Below are 19439 nucleotides of genomic sequence, written 5' to 3'. Positions count from 1 at the left end.
CATGTAAAAGAGTGAAATTTAGAACACTCCCTAACTCCATACATAAAAATAAATACAAAATGGATTAAAGACCTAAATGTAAGGCTAGACACTATAAAACTCTTAGAGGAAAATATAGGCAGAACACTCTATGGCAAATCACAGATCCTTTTTGACCCCTCTCGTAGAGAAATAGAAACAAAAACAAAAGTAAACAAATGGGACCTAATGAAACTTAAAGGCTTTTGCACAGCAAAGGAAACCATAAACAAGGTGAAAAGACAACCCTCAGAATGGGAGTAAATATTTGCAAATGCAGCAACTGAAAAAGGATTAATTTCCAAAATATACAAGCAGCTATGCAGCTCAGTATCAAAAAACAAAGAACACAATCCAAAAATGGGCAGAAGACCTAAATAGACATTTCTTCAAAGAAGATATACAGATTGCCAACAAACACATAAAGGGATGCTCATCATCACTAATCATTAGAGAAATGCAAATCAAAACTACAATGAGGTATCACCTCACACTGATCATAATGGCCATCATGAAAAAAATCTACAAACAATAAATGCTGAAGAGGGTGGGGAGAAAAGGGAACCTTGTTGCACTGTTGGTGGGAATGTAAATTGATACAGCCACTATGGAGAGCAGTATGGAGGTTCCTTAACAAACTAAAAGTAACTTCGTTGCAGCATGGCATTCCCTGTGGTACTGCAGTAAGCAGGATTCCACAAGAGATGGGACACGGGTTTGAACCCTGGTCCAGGAAGATCCCACATGCTATGGAGCAACTAAGCCCATTTGCCACAACTACCTCTCCTGCACTCTAGAGCCCATGAGCCACAACTACTGAGCCCACGTGACACAATTACTGAAGCCCACGTGCCTAGAGCCTGTGCTCTGCAACAAGAGAAGCCACTGCAACGAGAAGCCTGTGCACCACAATGAAGAGTAGCCCCCGCTCGCTGCAACTGGAGAAAGCCCGCACACAGCAACAATGACCCAACACAGCCAAAACTAAATTAAAAACAAAAAACTAAAAACTAAAAGTAGTAACTCACTTCCTGGCAGGACTATAGGTTTTCCAAATGTAACTAAACAATTATCCTTTATCTAGGCTATTGAATTTCTTATCTGTCTCCTCACTCTGAGCTAATAGATGATGGGGTCATTCAAGACCAAAAATATGTCCTCTTCACCAGATTTGCAGCAATTCTTATTGTGATCATACCTGTTCTTTCCAGGAAGAGTGGTATATCCTGCTGAATCAGTCAGCTTTCACTGTATTCTCAGCACTGTGTAGCTTAATTGTCGAAGTGTTCTATGGCACCTTTATGACAGGGTTGCCAACTTTTTTTTGGTTCTCAAGGACATAGGTTTGAGAGAAACAGTAAGCCTCTGTTTATCTTAATGTCATTGTTTAGCACAATGGAATATGAAGGTCTAATTTCAGATGTTTGGCAAATCTAAATGACATTTTAGAAATGTAGAATTATAATTACCAATGAGTCTCTCTGTTGCCTTAGACAAAAAATAAATTTATTGAGAACTTTGTAACATTTTATAGCCAAGTGGATGGTTAATGAATACTTCCTCTGTCATTAATTAACCAAAATAACTTAGTTGTAATTTTTTTAGAAAATGAAGCACCAACTCTAGGAAAGTTAATTTGTTACTTTGTGTAGTTATAATCCAATGTCTTGTTAAGATTTCCTTGGATATGTTAAAATTCTAATTTGATCCAATATGACTTCAAAACTCACTACTTATCATTAGTCATTCTTTTAAAAACAAAAAAACTGGTTTTTGATTCTTAAACTCTAAGCCAGGTTTTGTTCTGGACACTGAAGACCCATCAGTGAAAAAGTTCCTGCCTTCACAGAACTTGCATTCTAGTGTGGAAGCGACATTATATGCAAACATATACTTTTTTTTAATACAGCAGATTCTTATTAGTTATCCATTTTATACATATTGGTGTATATATGTCAATCCCAATCGCCCAATTCATCACACCACCACCCCTCCCCCCGCCACTTCCCCACTTGGTGTCCATACGTTTGTTCTCTGCATCTGTGTCTCAATTTCTGCCCTGCAAACAGGTTCATCTGTACCATTTTTCTAGGTTCCACATATATGCATTAATATACAATATTTGTTTTTCTCTTTCTGACTTACTTCATTCTGTATGACGGTCTCTAGATCCATCCACGTCTCTACAAATGACCCAATTTTGTTCCTTTTTATGGCTGAGTAATATTCCATTGTATATATGTACCACATCTTCTTTATCTATTCGTCTGTCAATGGGCATTTAGGTTGCTTCCAAGTCTTGGCTATTGTAAATAGTGCTGCAATGAACACTGGCGTGCATGTGTCTTTTGGAATTATGGTTTTCTCTGGGTATATGCCCAGTAGTGGGATTGCTGGGTCATATGGTAATTCTATTTTTAGTTATTTTAAAGAAGCTCCATACTGCTCTCCATAGTAGCTGTATCAATTTACATTCCCACCAACAGTGCAAGAGGGTTCCCTTTTCTCCACACCCTCTCCAGCATTTGTTGTTTGTAGATTTTCTGATGATGCCCATTCTAATGGGTGTGAGGTGATACCTCATTGTAGTTTTGATTTGCATTTCTCTAATAATTAGTGATGTTGAGCAGGTTTTCATGTGCTTCTTGGCCATCTGTATGTCTTCTTTGGAGAAATGTCTATTTAGGTATTCTGCCCATTTTTGGATTGTGTTCTTTGTTTTTTGATATTGAGCTGCATGAGCTGTTTATATTTTGGAGATTAATCTTTTGTCTGTTGCTGCATTTGCAAACATTTTCTCCCATTCTGAGGGTTGTCTTTTCATCTTGTTTGTAGTTTCCTTTGCTGTGCAAAAACTTTTAAGTTTCATTAGGTCCCATTTGTTTATTTTCGTTTTTATGGCAATTACTCGAGGAGGTGGATCAAAAAAGATCTTGCTCAGATTTATGTCAAAGAGTGTTCTTCCTATGTTTTCCTCTAAGAGTTTTATAGTGTCTGGTCTTACATTTAGGTCTCTAATCCATTTTGAGTTTATTTTTGTATATGGTGTTAGGGAGTGTTCTAATTTCATTCTGTTACATGTAGCTGTCCAGTTCTCCCAGCACCACTTATTGAATAGACTGTCATTTCTCCATTGTATATCCTTGCCTCCTTTGTCGTAGATTAGTTGACCATAGGTGTGTGGGTTTATCTCTGGGCTTTCTATCCTGTTACTTTGATCTATATTTCTGTTTTTGTGCCAGTACCATATTGTCTTGATTACTGTAGTTTTGTAGTATAGTCTGAAGTCTGGGAGCCTGATTCCTCCAGCTCCGTTTTTTTCCCTCAAGACTGCTTTGGCTATTTGGGGTCTCTTGTGTCTCCATAAAAATTTTTAGATTTTTTGTTCTAGTTCTCTAGAAAATACCATTGGTAATTTGATAGGGATTGCATTGAATCTGTAGATTGCTTTGTGTAGTATAGTCATTTTCACAATGTTGATTCTTCCAATGCAAGAACATTGTATGTCTCTCCATCCGTTTGTATCATCATTAATTTCTTTCATCAGTGTCTTATAGTTTTCTGCATACAGGTCTTTTGTCTCCTTAGGTACGTTTATTCCTAGGTATTTTATTCTTAATGTTTCAATGGTACATGGAAGTGTTTCCTTAATTTCTCTCTCAGATTTTTCATCATTAGTGTATAGGAATGCAAGAGATTTCTGTGCATTAATTTTGTATCTTGCTACTTTACAAAATTCATTGATTAGCTCTAGTAGTTTTCTGGTGGCATCTTTGGGATTCTCTATGTATAGTATGTCATCTGCAAACAGTGACTGTTTTACTTCTTCTTTTCCAATTTGTATTCCTTTTATTTCTTTTTCTCCTCTGATTGCCGTGGCTAGGACTTCCAAAACTTTGTTGAGTAATAGTGGTGAGAGTGGACATCCTTGTCTCATTCCTGATCTTAGAGGAAATGCTTTCAGTTTTTCACCATTGAGAATGATGTTTGCTGTGGGTTTGTTGTATATGACCTTTATTATGTTGATGTAGGTTTCCTCTATGCCCACTTTCTGGAGAGTTTTTATCATAAATGGGTGTTGTATTTTGTTAAATGCTTTTTCTGCATCTATTGAGATGATTATATCGTTTTTCTTCTTCAGTTTGTTAATATGGTGTATCACTTTGATTTCCATATATTGAAGAATCCTTGCATCCCTGGGATAAATCCCACTTGATCATGGTGTATGATTCTTTTAATGGTTGTTGGATTCTGTTTGCTAGTATTTTGTTGAGGATTTTTGCATCTGTATTCATCAGTGGTATTGATCTGTAATATTCTTTTTTTGAAGTATCTTTGTCTGGTTTTGGTATCAGGGTAATGGTTGCCTCATAGAATGGTTTTGGGAGTGTTCCTTCCTCTGCAAGTTTTTGGAAGAGTTTGAGAAATGTGGGTGTTAGCTATTCTCTAAATGTTTGATAGAATTCACCTGTGAAGCCATCTGGTCCTGGACTTTGGTTTGTTGGAAGTTTTTTAATCACAGTTAAAATTTCATTACTTGTGATTGGTCTGTTCATATTTTCTATTTCTTCCTGGTTCCAACTTGGAAGGTTATACCTTTCTATGAATTTGTCCATTTCTTCCAGATTGTCCATTTTATTGGCATAGAGTTCCTTGTAGTAGTCTCTTAGGATGCTTTGTATTTCTGCAGTGTCTGTTGTAACTTCTCCTTTTTCATTTCTAATTTTAATGATTTGAGTCCTCTCCCTCTTTTTCTTGATGAGTCTGGCTAATGGTTTATCAATTTTATTTATCTTCTCAGTGAACCAGCTTTTAGTTTTATTGACCTTTGCACTTGTTTTCTTCATTTCTATTTCATTTATTTCTGCTCCGATCTTTATGATTTCTTTCCTTCTACTAACTTTGGGTTTTGTTTTTTCTTCTTTCTCCAGTTCTTTTATGTGTAAAATTTGATTGTTTATTTGAGATGTTTGTTGTTTCTTGAGGTAGGATTGTATTGCTATAAACTTCCCTCTTAGAACTGCTTTTGCTGCATCCCATAGGTTTTGGATCTTCGTGTTTCCATTGTCATTTGTCTCTAGGTATTTTTTGATTTCCTCTTTGATTTCTTCAGTGATCTCTTGGTTGTTTGGTAACGTATTGTTTAGCCTCCATGTATTTGTGTTTTTTACGTTCTTTTCCCTGTAATTCATTTCTAATCTCACAGCATTTTGGTCAGAAAAGATGCTTGATATGATTTCAATTTTCTTAAATTTACTGAGGCTTGATTTGTGACCCAAAATGTGATCTGTCCTAGAGAATGTTCCATGTGCACTAGAGAAGAAAGTGTAATCTGCTGTTTTGAGATGGAATGTCCTATAAGTATCAACTAAATCTATCTGGTCTATTGTGTCATTTAAAGCTTCTGTTTCCTTATTAATTTCCTGTTTGGATGATCTGTCCATTGGTGTAAGTGAGGTGTTAAAGTCCCCCACTATTATTGTGTTTCTGTCGATTTCCTCTTTTATAGCTGTTAGCAGTTGCCTTATGTATTGAGGTGCTTGTATATTGGGTGCATATATATTTATAATTGTTATATTTTCTTCTTGGATTGATCCCTTGATCATTATGCAGTGTCCTTCCTTGTCTCTTGTAACATTCTTTATTTTAAAATCTATTTTATCTGGTATGAATATTGCTACTCCAGCTTTCTTTTGATTTCCATTTTCATGGAATATCTTTTTCCCCTCACTTTCAGTCTGTATGTGTCCCTAGGTCTGAAGTGGGTCTCTTGTGGACAGCATATATGTGGGTCTTGTTTTTGTATCCATTCAGCAAGCCTGTGTCTTTTGGTTGGAGCATTTAATCCATTCATGTTTAAGGTCATTATCAATATGTATGTTCCTATTACCATTTTCTTAATTATTTTGGGTTTGTTTTGTAGGTCCTTTTCTTCTCCTGTGTTTCCCACTTAGAGAAGTTCCTTTAGCATTTGTTTTAGAGCTGGTTTGGAGGTGCTGAATTCTCTTAGCTTTTGCTTGTCTGTAAAGCTTTTGATTTCTCCATCGAATCTGAATGAGATCCTTGCCAGGTAGAGTAATCTTAGTTGTAGGTTCTTCCCTTTCATCACTTTAAATACGTCATGCCAGGTTTCCCTGGTGGTGCAGTGGTTGAGAGCTTGCCTGCCAAAGCAGGGGACATGGGTTCATGCCCCGGTCCGGCAAGATCCCACATGCCACGGAGCAGCTAGGCCTGTGAGCTATGGCTGCTGAGCCTGCGCGTCCGGAGCCTGTGCTCCGCAACGGGAGAGGCCACAACAGTGAGAGGCCTGCATACCGCAAAAAAAAAAAAAAAAAAAAATTGCATGCCACTCCCTTCTGGCTTGTAGAATTACTGCTGAGAAATCAGCTGTTAACCTTATGGGATTTCCCTTGTATGTTAATTGTCGTTTTTCCCTTGCTGCTTTCAATAATTTTTCTTTGTCTTTAATTTTTGCCTGTTTGATTACTATGCGTCTCAATGTGTTTGTCCTTGGCTTTATCCTGTATGGGACTATCTGCACTTTTTGGACTTGGGTGGCTCTTTCCTTTTCCATGTTAGGGAAGTTTTAGACCATCATCTCTTCAAATATTTTCTTGGGTCCTTTCTCTCTCTTCTCCTTCTGGGACCCCTATAATGTGAATGTTGTCCCAGAGGTCTCTTAGGCTGTCTTCATTTCCTTTCATTCTTTTTTCTTTATTCTGTACCACAGCAGTAAATTCCAGCATTCTGTCTTCCAGGTCACTTATCTGTTCTTCTCCCTCAGTTATTCTGCTATTAATTCCTTCTAGTGTATTTTTCATTTCAGTTATTGTATTGTTCATCTCTGTTTGTTTGTTCTTCAATTTTTCCAGGTCTTTGTTAAACATTTCTTGCATCTTCTTGATCTTTGCCCCCATTCTTTTTCTGAGGTCCTGGATCATCTTCACTATCATTATTCTGAATTCTTTTTCTGGAAGGTTGCCTATCTCCACTTCATTTAGTTGTTTTCCTGGGGTCTTATCTTGTTCCTTCATCTGGTACATAGCCCTCTGCCTTTTCATCTTGTCTGTCTTCTGTGAATGTGGTTTTTGTTTCACAGTTTGCAGGATTGTAGTTCTCCTTGCTTTTGCTGTCTGCCTTCTGGTGGATTAGGCTATCTAAGAGGCTTGTGCAAGTTTCCTGATGGGAGGGACTGGTGGTGGGTAGAGCTGGGTGTTGCTCTCAACATGTACATTTTTTAAAAATCAGTCTTGAGACAATGGTACATGCTGTGAAGGGAACACTGTTTAAGTGGATAAAGAAAAGCTATTGAAGAGGATGGTCAAAGCAGCTCCCTTTAAGCAGAGGACATATGAGCAGAGACATGAATAGCAGCCAACAATTAGAATATCTTGGAAAAAGAAAACCTGGCAGAGAAAAATAGCAAATGGAAAGTCCCTGAGGAAGGAATGGGTTTGGTCTGCCAAAGGAACAGCGAGGAAGCCACTGTGGCTACATAGTGGGCGTGAAGGGCAGGATTAGAAATGAGGTCAGAGAGACGGACAAAGATCATGTAGGAAGTTGTAAGGAATGGGGAAAAAATTGGAATTAATGAAGTAAATTAAAACACAGTTCAAGAATTTTAACTGAGGTCATGCTGTGATGTGGTTTGTGCTTTGATAACTTCAGTTGATTTACAGAAAAGGGCTCTAGCAAGATAGGAGTTGAAAGAGAGATTCCAGGGAGGAGCCTATTCCAGTAGCTGGACAGTGATGAGAGGCCTCAGAATAGGGCGGCAGTGACTTAGGAGGTGAGAAGTAACGTTTCCAATTATATATGACCACATGACTTTCTGATAACGTGAGATGTTGAAAATAAGGAGTAAAGGTATACGCTTCTGTATACCTTTTCAGGTACGACCTGAGAAACTGGATCAGTAATAATGATGAAAGAGGCTAAAGGAGAAAAAGATCCTTTTTTTCTGGGGGAAAGCAGGTTTGAGATTTCTGCTTTGGACATGTGAAATGTTCATTAACATTGCCTTGAGCTCAAAGTTCATAAGATGTTGTCAGAAAGAAACTTCATTTTCCCACAACCACCTCCAACAAACATCTACCTGTTCAAACACACTCCACGGTTTCCTTTTACCCACTATAAAGCATGAGGGAAAACCATCTCCCCCCCCCCCAAATAAAACAAAATAATAAGAGAACAAAAGGCAGGTTAAAAGATATGACATATGGAGAGTGGGTAAATGGGAACTTTGTACTTTCTGCTCAGTTTTGCTGTGAAAGTAAAACTTCTCTGAAAAATAAAATCTATTAAATACATGTCTTAAAAAAAAAGTAGTGAGAGGTTTTTAAAACTTTGCTAGTCATTCTCAGATTTAAAAACAAATCCTCGGAGTACTTTGTACTTCACACACACACACACACACACACACACACCCCAGGATAATAATCAAAACACTAAACTTCCTTCAAACTTATAACTTCTTCCCCCCACCCCCAAATCAACCCAGCAATGGGAAAATGAATGTGTGGTTGCATTCTCTTTCGTCGTCATTCACTCCTCTCCACCCTGGACTAGTTGTGTTTTCTGACATATTCAAGATTACAGAGATACTGTTATAGCCTCCATCAACTCTCTTAAACATAATTTTCTCCAACCAACAAGCCAGCAATCCTCCTGACCTCTTTCACTTCACCTGATGTAAATCCTTTATGAGAGCAAGTTATTAGGAGACATAAAACTGTTTTTTGGATACTTGTTTTGTCATCACATTGTTATTTATCACCTTGCTTGGCAGTGAGAGAGTAGTTGGTACCTATTTTCTTGGCAGTTCAAGAAAACCAAAACTGAGTCTCGTTTTAACATCTTGTTACACCTTAGTAGACCTTCACATTTGATATATGAACAGATAGAAGAGAGAAGTAAAAGTGAGTTTTCGCTCATCATAACTACTCTTGCACTTTTCCCACTGCCTGTCTTCATCAAGTCTGCACAACACAAACAGCTGGGAGACAAGAGATTAAGTGTCAGGATGTATGAGTTCTATTCTGGTTTCACCGCTTCCTAGTACCATGACTTTGGACAGATTGTTTGACATTTCTGATCCAGTTTCCTTGTTGGTACTCTGGGCCAGTAAGCCCTGCCTTCCTCAAAACCTTGTTCAGATCAAACAAGATTAAATGTGTGAAAGCACTTTATAACTATGAATTATTAATCAAATATAATCATGCTAAGTTCTTTGGTTTCTTTCGCTCAAGTAGAAACTCGGTACAAGAAGTAGCTTTACTCTTCTCTTTGCCCGTAAGTATGATTATATTTCATACTTTTCACCTAGATTCATGGCTGGCAACTAGTTTTTTATGGAATTCTCAAATCATGACCCTCACTTTCTTATAAGATCATTGAAATGTGACCCATAATCATTCAAACAATTTAAATAAGATATTTCAGCAAAGGAATTATTGTATTTAATGTATTACCATATCTAATTACTTGATCTACAACAAATGAGAAAGGTACTTTTCTTCCCCCAAAGGTGCACAGTGAATGTTCAACTGATTGTTACTATCTGCAGATGTTCAAATTCCATGATTTAATTACCTGATGATGTTAAGTTTGATAGATATCTTAGAAAATGAATAACTGCAAGATGAAACATACAGTTGCACATATCTTAAGTCTAGTTGTATAAAGTTTCCTACTAGAAATTTTGATGATCATGTTTATTTTAGGTTAATATGCATGGTTTTATTCACGGACCCCCTTGAGGAGTCTGTGAATCATAGTTTAAAACCACTGACCAAGAGTTTTCTATAGCATCTCTTCCTCTATTTTTAAAATCTGGTTCATGTATATTTGGCCTTATTTTGTCACCTTCTCCTTTCTAGATTTCTTAAGACCATCTATAGATCGTTTGACATTTCATTTGACTGTCTTGTTGGAGAGAATTTCCATATGTTAGAAGTTTACACAGTACTTCTAAAGAATCTGCTTAAATGTAGTTCAAAATAGTGTGCTTAAATGCAAGACCCCATGATACCAACCACTGAATTCATACATTCAGAGTTGTTTACAAAGTTAACAAGCTACATTTTATAAATTTAATATTCATGTTCTTCTAACTACTTATACATATCATTGGTTGCAAAGGAAATAACGTAGAAAATCACAACTGATGTTCTTATGTAAGATTTTACTTAGGAGTATTTTTTTCTCTAACTCGAAGCCTCCTTTCTCTCATAATCCTTTTTTTTTTAAACAAATTTATTTATTTTTGGTTGCTTTGGTTCTTCGTCGCTGTGCGTGGCTTTCTCTAGTTGCGGCAAGCAGGTGCTACTCTTTGGTGTGGTGCGCGGTCTTCTCATTGCGGTGGCTTCTCTTGTTGCAGAGCATGGGCTGTAGGCACGCGGGCTTCAATAGTTGTGGCACATGACTTTTCCATCCACACTGGTCACTAGAGAGACTGAATTTATTGATTAAATGCTGCTTAATTTTCTGTGGTTAATGTTGATTCTACATTGTCTTAGTATCTGGAAAAATCTTGCTCTACTTTTTAAAAGTATTTTCAAGTTTGTAGAATAATAGGAAATAAAAGTAGGATTAGTTCATGTTGTCTTTACAAGCAGTGATTTAAATGAATGGCAAACTTATATACCTTTCTTGCTGTTTCATTTTTATAGCACAAATACCAATGAATACATTTTTTCCTAACAATGTAAAATACATATAAAAATAAAATGACTTTTCCTTTGAATATTCCTGTCCTCACCCAAGAGACAACCATACTCAGTATTTTGTCAAGTGTATCCTTGTATAGACCATATTTTTTTCAAAGATAGAATGCTTTGTGATCTTTTTTCTTCTAACACTATGCATAAAAAAATTCATAACATTATATATACAGATCACTATATCCTTCTTACTGATACTTAGATGTCTATGACATATGCATATAAAAATGCATTTTACTACTCTCGTATAGATGGCTGTTTAAATTGATTCAATTTTTTTCATTAAAAATAATTTTGTACCAACCACCTAAACTATTTGGGGTTATTTTTACGTATTAGTTTAGGAGACATCTTTAAAAGCAGAATTAATTGATCAAAGGAATTAACATTTAAACGTTAGAAAATTCAACCAAAAAGTTTTCTAAAAATATGTCACCACTTTTTAGTTTCCTGCTATATGAAGAACTCTCATTTCCCTGAAATTTTGCTTATACTGGGAGTATAATTTTCTTAATCTTTTAGATAATCTCCTATGTGAAAAATAACTAACTGCTTTTAATTTGCATTTCTTTAATTGCTACTGAGGTTGAGTATAATTTAGATGTTTCTCAGAATTTTTTCCTTAATCTTCCTTTATATCCTTTGCCTATTTTTCCTATATAGTTGTCTTTTTTAAATTGTTTTTAAGAGCTCTTTAAGTATTTTGTTTATTAATTCTTTATTGTTTTATCCCAACATTTCAACTGAATTTTATATTTTTAATGATTTTTTTAAAGATTTTTGTTTGTTTCTGTGTTTATAAAGGTTTGTTTGTTTTGTCTTATAAGGATACACTTGTCAATTTCCTTCTAAATTGAAATATCTTCCTCACAGCAAAAGAAAGAGAAAATTCTCATATTTTCTTTGAATATTTTAAAAAGCTATTTTAAAATAGTTTAAACCTATTTAACAATAGTAAATTGTAACAGTAACAGTAGTAAATCTTTGTGCATGACATGAGGTTGTCTATTCATGTAGCTGTCAAATTACTTTAGGTCACTTATTGAATAATCCATTCAATTCACTCTCAATTACAAAGCTAAATTTATCAAAAACTAAATTACCCTGTACAAATAGAAGTTAGTTTCCATACACTTATTGATCTTTGATCTAACATTTTTACCTGTATCTAAAGTACACATTTTAATTGCTATTTCTATCAGATATGTTTGATATCTGATAGGCTAAATTGTGATTATCTTATAAATCTATATTTTTACATTACTGTACATTTTCTCCCTCTATTAGAGGGAGAAATTTAGAATTAGCTTTTTAATTTCTTATAAAATCCTCATTTTAATGCAGATCTTGTATGTTTCTTACTAGGCTGGTTGTCGTTGGTATATTAAAAAGCTGTTGCTTTAAAATTTTATTTTGTATGTAGTCAGGTTGTTGAATCATCTCAATAGTTTAAAATTTTTTAGAGTTGATTGCCCCAGGAGACAATTGTATTGTCTGCAAAGTGGTAACAATTGTGCTCTTTCTAGTATTTTCCATGTCTCATTAACCTTGGCAAGAACCTCCTGTGTGATGTGATATAGTAACAGCAGTCTTAATTGTATATTATATTTAATAGGACTGGTTTTGATATTTTATCACATAGTGTGATATCTAATCTATGTGCTGATAGATATTCTTTATCCAGGAAGGAATCTTCTAAAACTTTCTAGCTTCTTAAGGCCTTATATTTTATTTCATTGATGAATTAATAATTATTTCTTTAACTATTTAAATCATCATATTATTTTCCTCCTTAAACATTTTTAATTTAATTGTACTATCGTGTATCCTTATCTGTGCTATAATTAAATTACATGAATGACACTGGTGTTATTCTAATAATGCAAGCCATACTACTATTTCTGTAAACCACTGATTTTCATTTAGTAATATTTTATTTAGGGTAATGCCTTTATATTTAGATGTAAGATTAGAAAGAAATTAATGTATACATAGCTTTTTTTTTATGGGTGTTATCCTAAGAGGATAAATGTGAAAGTGTGACATATTTTTCTATGTTCTAGATATTTATATATAAAAAATTTTTAATTTCTTGACATGTTTCTATAAAGAATATGTAACATTGTTTCTTTTTCTTTAGGTTCTTTGAAAATTTATTCAACTAATCCATTAACATATTTATTATATTTTAGTTGTTTTTTTCTCTTCCTAACACAGTTTAGATAATTAGTATTTTGCAACATAATCCATATCATTTAGATTCTTAAATATATGCACATAAAATTATATGTTGAATTTTCTGATTTAAACATCTTCTCTATTTATAGTTATGTCTTCCTACTTTTTATCTCTGTATTTCTTGTTTAAATTGTAAGAATATATTAATTTTATCATCTTATAAACATATGCTTTATTTTATTTTTTAACTTTCCCTGGATTAATTTTATTATTTTTTATCAACGATTATATGCTTTATTTATTTTGTACCTTATTCCTGGTACAAAATATACTTTGAATAAAAATTTTACTCTGAGTACAGGTCTGTTTGCATCTCACAATTTTCAAATTATAATATACTCTTATACTTTTCTAAATTACTTATGATTTTGATTTTAATATTATACTAAATCTGAGTTTTATAAATGGGTTTCAATTTTTTCAAGTAGACAGTTTTAGTTATTTTTCTTTTTAGTCTTTAAAAATAATTTTTATTAACCTGAATATGGTCAAATAAAGTGATATGTTATTTTCCAAATTTTTAAATCTATTGAAAAGCTTTTATCGTAATGCACAGTCAGTGTTAGTGACTCTTCCCTTTATATTTGATGAAGTGTATTGTTAGTATGTGAGACACAAAATTCTCTTTTTCATTCTCTCTCTTTTTCTCTTTCTCTTCTCTCTCTCTCCTCTTCTATTTCTCTCTTTGTAAACATACACACCTAAACCCACAAGCCCCCAACATATAACCACCACAAGCTAAGGTGTATATATCAAGCTTATCAATTGTGATATTCAAATTATTAGTACCTTTTTTTTCTTTTAGTCTTTTTTTAAAACTTATTTTATATATATTTTCTTGCTGGGGAATAGCATTTTTTTTTATAATAGTAGGTCATTGTTGGTTATCTGTTTGAAATATAGCAGTGTGTACACGTCAATCCCAAACTCCCAATCTGGCCTTTTTTTTTTTTTTTGCAGTACGTGGGCCTCTCACTGTTGTGGCCTCTCCTGTTGCAGAGCACAGGCTCCAGACGTGCAGGCTCAGCGGCCATGGCTCATGGGCCCAGCTGCTCCGCAGCATGTGGGATCTTCCTGGACCGGGGCACGAACCCGTGTCCCCTGCATCGGCAGGCGGACTCTCAACCACTACGCCACTAGGGAAGCCCCCAGTCTGGCCTTTTTAATCTGTCCATTGCTGATCGAAGTAGAGGTTCCTTAAAAAACTAAAAATAGAACTACCATATGACCCAGCAATCCCACTACTGGGCATATACCCTGAGAAAACCATAGTTCAAAAAGGGACGTGTTCCACAATGTTCACTGCAGAACTATTTACAATAGCCCCCCCAGGACATGGAAGGAACCTAAGTGTCCATCAACAGATGAATGGATAAAGAAGATGTGACACATGTATACAGTGGAATATTACTGAGCCATAAAAAGAAACAAAATTGAGTTATTTGTAGTGAGATGGATGGACCTAGAGTCTGTCATACAGAGTGAAGTAAGTCAGAAAGAGAAAAACAAATACTGTATGCTAACACATATATATGGAATCTAAAAAAAAAAAAAAAAGGTTCTAATGAACCTAGGGGCAGGACAGGAATCAAGACACAGATGTAGAGAATGGACTTGAGGATACAAGGTGGGGGAGGGGGAGCTGGGATGAAGTGAGAGAGTAGCATCGACATATATACACTACCAAATGTAAAATAGCTAGCTAGTGGCAAGCAGCTGCATAGCACAGGGAGATCTGCTCGGTGCTTTGTGACCTTGTAGAGGGGTGGGATAGGGCGGGTGGGAGGGAGACACAATAGGGAGGGGATATGGGGATATTTGTATGCATATAGCTGATTCAGTTTGTTATAGAGCAGAAACTAACACAACATTGTAAACCAATTATACTCCAGTAAAGATGTAAAACAATAAAAAAAGAATATCATTGTTTTTGTCTTTTTAAAATTAATTTATATCAGATTTTTATATAGTTCAAAATGTTATTAGGTACATTAAAGATTCTTGTCCATTTATATTCTTATTGAACTACTTTTATCAAAATAAAGTACACATGAAATATTTTTCTGCAATTTTTACAATATGTTTAAAGGAAGAGTTGTTCTTTTTAGTAGTATATGATATTTTAGTCAGAATAATCATGTCTCTTCTTAATTCTTGAGAATTCTCAACCATTTTTCCATTGCAAAATTGCATCTCTATTTATCCTACTGTTTTCTTCTGACACTCCTATTAAAATGCATCAGAACCTTTTATCTCTCATGCCTATAATAGTTTTTCATATATTTCATGTCACTTGTATTTCTGTTCTGTATTTTATGTATTTCCTCAGATTTTTTTCTAGTTTACGTGGTTTTTCTTCAACTCTACAGAGTACTCTATCTAATCAATGTTTCTTTTGTTTTGTTTTGTTTTTTTTAAGAAGATGTTGGGTGTAGGAGTTTTATTAATTCATTTATTTATTTTTGCTGTGTTGGGTCTTTGTTTCTGTGCGAGGGCTTTCTCTAGTTGTGGCAAGCGGGGGCCTCTCTTCATCGTGGTGCACGGACCTCTCACTATCACGGCCTCTCTTGTTGTGGAGCACAGGCTCCAGACACGCAGGCTCAGTAGTTGTGGATCACGGGCCTAGTTCCTCCGCGGCATGTGGGACCCTCCCAGACCAGGGCTCGAACCTGTGTCCCCTACATTAGCAGGCAGATTCTCAACCACTGTGCCACCAGGGAAGCCCTAATCAATGTTTTGAAATAACAATGACTATACTTTTCTTTTCTGGCATTCTAGTTTGCTCTTTTTCAAATTTACCTGTTCTTTTTTTATGCTGCTTATTATTTATCATAATTTCTAGTTTCTTTAATATAGCTTTAAGACTTTTAAGAAAAAACATTTACTAATGTCTTTCTGAACTGTGTTTCTCCAGGATGTATACTACTTTTTGTTGGATTTTCAGAGTTTTTCTCATGGTGATAGAATTTATGGCACAGTCATTTACTGTTGTGAACTCCTCCTCAGAAGAGATAATGAATATCTCTGTATGAAAAAAGTATGCTTTGGTGTTGAAGGAAACATCTGGGTTTCAGTAGTGTTAAACTGGTGTTTAGTTTAATATCTTAGCTTGGAATCCCCTCCTCCTGTTAATAAAGTACATTTTTACCCCCACACCCATGCCTCACATTGTCTAGCTTGAAAACAACATTTCTCCTCATGCAAAGCTGAAGACACATGCTGTTTTTCTTCGTCACTGAGAAGAATAGTTCTAATGTGCATCATACAGTAGAAGGCAGCTCCTGGAGTCTCCTCAAGCGTGAGCTCCTGGAATCTCCTGGTCCATTATATTCCCCTCCAGGCCTAAAATTCACAGAGGCTTCCAAAGTATCAGCTCAAGCTTTCCATTTTGGCTCTCATTATTGTCCTCAATCCTTTAACATGAAAGTTGCTTGTTTTTGTAAACTCACATAGCTATTTATAAATTACTATATATTCTATAATTTTCCTATGGAGGTGGGGGCGGGCATTTAAGATATGCTCATGTGAATTAGCTCAGTCCTCTGTATTGCCAAATATTTTTTAAAAAGAGAATCCAGTAATCCTCGGAGATGTACAGTAATAAACTTGGACTATTACAAGATAAACTCACAAACTTAAGAATTAATAACTACTTTTTTAAAAATCTAATTTTATTCATGAGAGTTATTACTTTGTATTGTGTACTTATTTTTTATGTGTTATTAAGTAACTCACATTGAATCAAACATCACTGCAAACCTCTCTTCCATTTAATCTGGGAAATACAGAGACATATGTTTTATATTTCTGTGACACATTTGGCCTCACTTTTATTCTCTTATAAGATTCAATTTTAAAAAAATAAAGGTAGATAGATAAATATTGCAAATAGAAAAAAGTTATATTCTATTTCCACAAGGTTGGAAACATAAAAACCATATGAACTATAACAACTTTGGCTATAGCTCTCTTATTTTAGAAGCAGAAAATGTCTTTAGCCCAATTTCAGAGTTTTGAAACCTAATGTGTATTGCAGCTGTAGAATATTGAAAGCTTACCATTCACAACTATACTAACAAATTTTAGGATATATCTTTGGCTGTAGCACCTTGTCATTACCTGAGTCTGAGGGAAAGAGCAGAATGTCAGTAAGAGAAACAACTCCTCTGCTTGAGGTTTGACTATATAAAGCATTTACTTTGATTAGAATGATTTATGTGTGAAACTGAGAAAAGTTAGATGCTAATTAAAGGATGGAGATAAACACATTCAACTTCAATAACTTGTGGTTCTATTCACTAGAAAAATCCCAGAATATTAATCTCCTATTTATCAAGTGTATATGTAAAGATGAAGGTAGTTATGTTTTATATCCAAAAATTTAATATTTTCTGGTTCTCTATATCAACTTAACTTCTGCTTTTTATGTACTCATTGAGTAACTTATTGATTACTCTGTTTATGTGTATCCATCTTACCCTCTAGACGTCCTTGACAATAATGATACTTTGTTCACCTTTCCCTCTTTTGTAGTGTCTTCCAATTGTATGAACACAGTGAAAGCTCTTAATTGAATTAAAATACAATCTAATGTGATTTCATAATGTAACCTCATATTCTTTGAAGAATTGCAAAAACACACTGAGCCATTTTCTACGTTCTTGTCCAATACCGAGAGTTGAAGTAGAAGTCAGTGAGTAATATCTGGTTTTTACATCCTTGGAAACATATGTATTTCAAAACAAGAGAAAATGCAAAGCTCTTGACAAAAATGATATATTGAAAATAATCAACATACATTGACAATCCGTGTATTCTCCCAGGAATCTACGGTGCTATAGAGATAATACATTACATTTTTACCAGTATCATCATGCAAGAAATTTATATTTTAATAAACCAAAGAAAATATACTAAAGTGGCCTTTTCTTCACAGATAAAATGTTCTTAAACTCACACACATATATTCACATACACATACACACATAGCTTCTTTATGCAAATTTACATCTCTTTTTGGCCATTACAGTTCTAAAGGGTAGAGTGACTCTCAGAATCAGGATGAATAAAATGGAAGTCCCTAGTAATGTGTATTCTGTGGGAAAATACACTAGGTACATGATGATGCTTTATTTCATTGGAAAACAAAACATTAAAAGCACGTGAAAGAGTTAGAAATAATTAGAATGCCCACTCTCAGTATTCCAACACCCAGTTTGATCCTTACTAGATGAATGAGTTAATTTCTATTAAAAATTATATATAGGGATTCCCTGGTGGCGCAGTGGTTGAGAGTCCGCCTGCCGATGCAAGGGATACGGGTTCGTGCCCTGGTCCGGGAAGATCCCACATGCCGTGGAGCGGCTGGACCCGTGAGCCATGGCCGCTGAGCCTGCGCGTCTGGAGCATGTGCTCCGCAACGGGAGAGGCCACAACAGTGAGAGGCCTGCGTCCCGCAAAAAAAAAAAAAAAAAAATATATATATATATATATATATATATATATATACACACCATTTATTTAGAAGTCATATAAACCCCAAAATACCTAGTAATTTTCTAGGTTCCTTAGGTTTAGCAGAGTCTTGAGTGTTACTGATTTCTCCTGCAGATCCTTACAAAGATGTCGAACACTCAAATATATTCTGCAAAGACTCTTCCCAGTTGGCATTTTATACCTCAAATAAACTTTAATGATTTGGCAATTCAAACTAAAGTTAAAATACTCACTTAATATAATGATCTAATACATATTTCTACAGAAGAGAAGAAATCATTTTAAAATAAAGTTTTAAAAATGTAGCATCAGGAAAATTATTTTAAGTCTAAAAATGTTCTTCCAAAGTTCTAATAAAGTGTATGAAACCATTTCATGTACTGAACCTTATTTTGAAGCTTATTTACCTCTTAGGAGATAACCAGAAATAGCAATTTTAATGTGACACGTTATTTATTCTAAGATAAATGTATATCCCAGCTACATTTCTAATAATAGAATATCTAAACAAAATAGTATGTCTGAAACTATCCTGAAATATCACATGTAGCCATCTTCTAACAGAAACTTCAAAATGAACAGAAGAGTGAAAAATCTAATAAATCAAGCCTATAATTTTGGTGCTTATCTCATCCTTATATTTATCAGTTTTTGCCATGGTCCTACAAATAATTTTAAGAAACGTGTTGAAATATTCTTTCTTGACAGTGAATTTGTCTATTCCATTTTGTAATTCTTTCAGTTTTTCTTTATATATACTTGAGGCTATTTTTATTCAATACTTCAAAGTTGAGCACTGTTATCATCTTGGTATATCAGACCCTTTATATGTAGTGACCCTTTCTATATATAGTTTTTAAGTTAGAATCTATTTTGTCTCACACTAATATTGTTAACACAGTTTTTTTTTTAACATTAGTATTTACCTGGGACACCTTGTTAATCCTTTGTCATAGATGTTCATAA

This window comes from Mesoplodon bidens (genome assembly GCF_964165515.1).
Source record: "Mesoplodon bidens genome assembly, chromosome: 9".
NCBI lineage: Eukaryota > Metazoa > Chordata > Mammalia > Artiodactyla > Ziphiidae > Mesoplodon > Mesoplodon bidens.
This window is presented reverse-complemented; position numbering follows the sequence as displayed.